This window comes from Schistocerca piceifrons, chromosome X (genome assembly GCF_021461385.2).
Source record: "Schistocerca piceifrons isolate TAMUIC-IGC-003096 chromosome X, iqSchPice1.1, whole genome shotgun sequence".
In the NCBI taxonomy this organism is placed as follows: domain Eukaryota; kingdom Metazoa; phylum Arthropoda; class Insecta; order Orthoptera; family Acrididae; genus Schistocerca; species Schistocerca piceifrons.
Window position 1 is genome coordinate 786,077,933 of NC_060149.1, and position 4,966 is coordinate 786,082,898.

Below are 4,966 nucleotides of genomic sequence, written 5' to 3' on the forward strand. Positions count from 1 at the left end.
TAGGAAATATATTACTGTGAGAAGAATTTAACAGAACACTGGAAGAACTAAGTTGAAACAAGGCCCCTGGAATAGAAAACACTCTCCCAGAACTACTGGTATCTTTGGGTGAGCCAGAAACGCCAAAACTATTCTACCTGGTGTGCAACATATATGAAACAGGCCAAGTACCCTCACACTTCAAGAAGAATTTAATAATTCCAATTTCAAATAAATCGGTTGCTGACAGGAGTGGATATTACTGAACTATTAGTTTAATAAGTCATGGTCGCAAAATAATAACATCATGATGACCATGTCTGGGTTGTGGGGTGCTCAACTGCGCAGTCATCAGCGCCCGTACAAAGTTCCAATTTTTACACAGCCCAATTTTCTTTTCCCAGTCCAATCTAGCCACTGTCATGAATGATGATGATGATGATGAAATGATGAGGACAGCACAGACAGCCAGTCCCTCAGCAGAGAAAATTCCCAACCCGGCCGAGAATCGAACCTGGGACCCAGTGATCGAGAAGCAGCAAAGCTCGCCACTAGACCACGAGCTGCAGACAAAAATAATACCATGAATTATTTATAGAAGAATGTAAAAACTGGTAGAATCTGACCTCGGGGAAGATTAGTTTGGATTCCAAAGAAATGTAGGATCACTCGAGACAATACTGACCTTACATCTTACCTTAGAAGATAGGCTAAGGGAAGGCAAACCTACATTCGCAGCTTTTGCAGATTTGGGAAAAGCTTTTAACAGTGTCAACTGGAATAAACTCTTTGAAATCCTAGCCCATCTCAAATGTCATTCAGTCTGTACAGTGAGCGGGCATTAAAGGGAACCAAATAGAAATCTAGAGAAGCCACCAAAATTCAGTGAGAAAAAATAAAACTTTGAGGGTTGCTGATGATATTGTAATTATGTCAGAGACAGCAGAGGACTTGGAACAGCAGCTGAATGGAATGGAATCTGTCTTGAAAGCAGGACATAAGCTGCACATGTAATGTTGTCGATTTACATCAGGTAACGCTGAGGGAACTAGATTAGGAAACGAGCCACTGAAAGTAGTAGCTGAGTTTTTCTATTTAGTCAGCAAAGTAACTGATGTTGGTCGAAGTAGAGAGGATATAAAATGTAGACTGGGAATGGCAAGAAAAGCGTTTCTGAAGAACAGAATTTTGTTAACATCGAACATAGATTTTACATTTACGTGTTAAGAAGTATTTTCTGATGGCATTTGTCTGGAGTGCAGTCTTGTATGGTAGTGAGATGTGTATGATAAACAGTCTGGACAAGAAGAAAATAGAAACTTTTGAAATTTGGCGCCACAGAAGAATGGTGAAGATTGGATGGGTAGATCATGTAACTGTTAGGGATTTATGAAAAGAATTGCAGGGAAAAGAAATTTGTGGCATAAAGAGAAGAGATCAGTTGACAGGCCACGTTTTGAGATATCGAGGGATCACCAATTTACTGTTGGAGGGAAGTGTGAGGGAGAGGGGGGGGGGATAAAAACTGTAAAGGGAGACCAAGAGATAAATAAAGTGTACAGGTTGAAAAGGTTATAGGTTACAGTAATTATTTGGGGATGAAGAGACTTGTACAGGACAGAGTAGTGGGGAGAACTGTATCAAACCAGTCTTCAGACTGAAGATCACAACAGCTACTACATACTGAAGCGAAATTCATGAAATGTTGGTGGGGCTGCCATACAAGTTTCTGCCAGATGTTGTGGGAGACGTTTCAGGAAGTCGTCGGCAGCAGTTGAACCATGGATTTAGACTGAAGTGCTCTTTCCAGCTATTTAACTGTCAGTGAGGATGGTCGTCCTGTCTGAGGCTTTCAGGGCACCTCATGAGGAACAAACATGTCCATGTATTTCTTTCATTCCAGAATAACAACACCGCAAGTTCCTGGCATCTGACGAACTTTGAAATTCCTTGGCTTTTTTTGCCACCAATTGTTCTTCTTTCAATCCAGCCATGTAGCGCAATAGTTTGCAGACTGGACTGACATTGGAGAGGATGACGGTCCAGATCCATGTCTGGCCATCCAGAGGATGGAAGGATTTGAGAAGTCGGATGACGATTTATGATGTACGCGAATCCTCAGATGGCTAACTTGCAGGTTGTTGTCAGTCCAGCAATCACTGATGTCTCAAGCGGTTTTTGTGAGTGGAACGTCTTTCCTGTCACTCTTCCAAGTGATGACACAGGTAATGAGACGCTATTGTCCAGAACATGGATGCATCCCTGTAGTCTTACAATGATCAGCTAAGCGGAATTGTTTGTCACCACATATTATTCATATTATTAAGTACCCTGCCACGTTTTTCTATCTCTATGTGAAGGTTAATCTCAGGAACTACAGTAGCGATGTTGATATGGTTTTCACTAATAGGTAAACTGACTGACAAGGAAGGTTTGTGTCCCCGGTGGGAGAGCCAAACACCACCATGACCTAGAAGAATTGCACTTCCACCCCACTGTAGTGATCACTGCACACTAGGCCTCTATATTAGAAGGAAAACAAACATTAAGATAACATTTCAGATTGAAATGCAGTCGAGGCTGCAAAGTTACTGATTTCAGTAATGTGTTTCATTGTTTTGGGGCATAATCAAATTGTGTAAAAATTATTGGATGCAAGATCCATCCATCTTAATGTCATAAAGAATGAGAGGTAAACCTTAACCACACCAGCAAACTTCATAATGGCAGTGCAGCTTAAGACACTTGGACATATGTAAATGTAGTATCAGCTGTGTGCAGCGCAACAGACCCATGTAGTGTTAAATGAAACTGTTGTGCCGTGCACAGTTGATGCCACATTTGTACTTCTGTAAGCTGAGCTGCTATGGTGAAGTTTGCTGGTATGATTAAAGTCCACCTCTTATTCTGTATGACTTCATGACAGGTGGGTTTTATATTCAAGTACTTCTACACAATATGATGATGCCCCAAAAGTGTGAAACGTATCATTGAAATAAACGACTTTGTAACCCAGACTGTTCTTCAGTCTGAAATAATTCAAAATGGCTGCTGTATCAACCAGTCGGAGTGGAATAGAATAAATTTTTGAAGTCAATATTATAGTAATAAAAAACAAATTAGATGAAGATATGATGGGAGATAGGATGCTGCAAGAATTTGGCAGAGCACTGAAAGACCAAAGTCTCTGCTGTGTATGGCATTCCCTCAGAATTTCAGTAGTGGCAGTCATGACAAAACTATTCCATCTGGTTTGCTATATATATATATATATATATATATATATATATATATATATATATAATATAGGTCAAATATCCTTTGACTAGAAGAGTGTAATGATTCTATTCCAAAGATGTCAGGTGTTTAAAGGTATGGATATTACCAAATCATCAGTGCAATAAGTCATGGCTGCAAAATTCCGACACAAATAATTTACATAAGAGTGGAAAAACAGGTAGTAGCTGAGCTCAGGGAACACCAGTTTGGGATCTGGAGAAATGTAGCAATGCGTGATGAAATAGTGGCCCTTCCATCTTGTTCCCAATGCTACCATAGAGACGATGTCGTTGGGTCATTATTGGAATACATAGGGATTTTCTGTTGCAAAGTCCCATGCACAGTAATCTGCACTGAATGCTGTGCTTTGAAACACTTTTGCTTGCACCAGCAATGTAATCTGTTGCCATATCAGCCACAGGCTTTACAGAGCAGCCAAGCCTCCGACCTCCATATTGTATGATGATGTGTGGATGTCCAACACCTTGTTGCCTACTCAACGATTTTCCATAAATGCACAGGGCAGTAATAACAAACAACCAATCAGCTTCACCATTTCCTAGATCCTCGTTCATAGACATTATGCAACAGTAACCTGTCCTTTATCAAAGTCGTGTACGAAAAAGGATTACCCCCATTTGCGGCCCATATTGTCTTTAGAATCATTCCCCATTTATCTCTTGTCTTCTTATATACTTTCCTAAGGATGTCATGCGTCCATAACGCCACCAGGCGGCATTTAATCTCTTAATGTTTTGGCTCATCAGTGTATGGATGCTCCTGCAGTTTACTAATAACACAAACATTTTTTATTTCTGATTTGCAAGGCTGTAAGTTGTCTGCTAAGAGTAATGTGGCTGATATGTCGTCAGTTTAGACAGACATTTCATCATTAATCCTGATGAGATTTTCCTCTAACCCTACTTGATGTGTCTTTTGTGTTGTGCACACCTGACCTACTGAGGGGTGAAATTTGCCAAATGACAGGACAGATCAAGAAATTTTTATCTGAGAGTGTGACAGAATCATCTGAGCCTGTGTTTTAGACATTAACTCTGCTCCAAACCACAAGACTCTGACTCATTCTGGGTACGAGGCTGAAATAGTGACCCATGGTTGCACTCCAATGTGCAATGCAGCCTGCCTTCACAAATCCAGAGAACCTTGGGAGGATATTCTCAGAACCCAGGTGGTGAGAGTTTCTAGTGCTGACATCAGCCAATACCTGCAGCAAGTTCCACCCATGGGTTCAGTAGCTGCCAGTAGTGTCTCCTCAGTATATTGGACATGACCTACTAGCATACAACGAGTTCCTTGCAGAGTGGAGGAGTAGCCATGTACGTAAAAAACAGTATTCCATTTGAGTCCATAGACATATCACGACGCTGCACTGAACAGATATTTAAATGTTGTGCAGGGGCAGTTGAGTTTAGTGAAACTAAATTTTTAATTGTTGTTGTTTATAGGTCTCCTAACTCTGACTTCAGAGCATTTCTGCTCAACCTAGAGAGTGTTTTTGATTCACTTTATAGCAAGTACCAGAAATTAATTAGGTATATGTGGTGACTTCAATATTAATTTTGTATATGATGAAGCAAGAAAAAGGATGTTGGTAGATATCATAAATTCATATGATCTGATGCAGACTGAGTCTTTACCAACTAGGGTGCAGGGGAACAGTAGTACAGCCATAGATAATATTTTTATT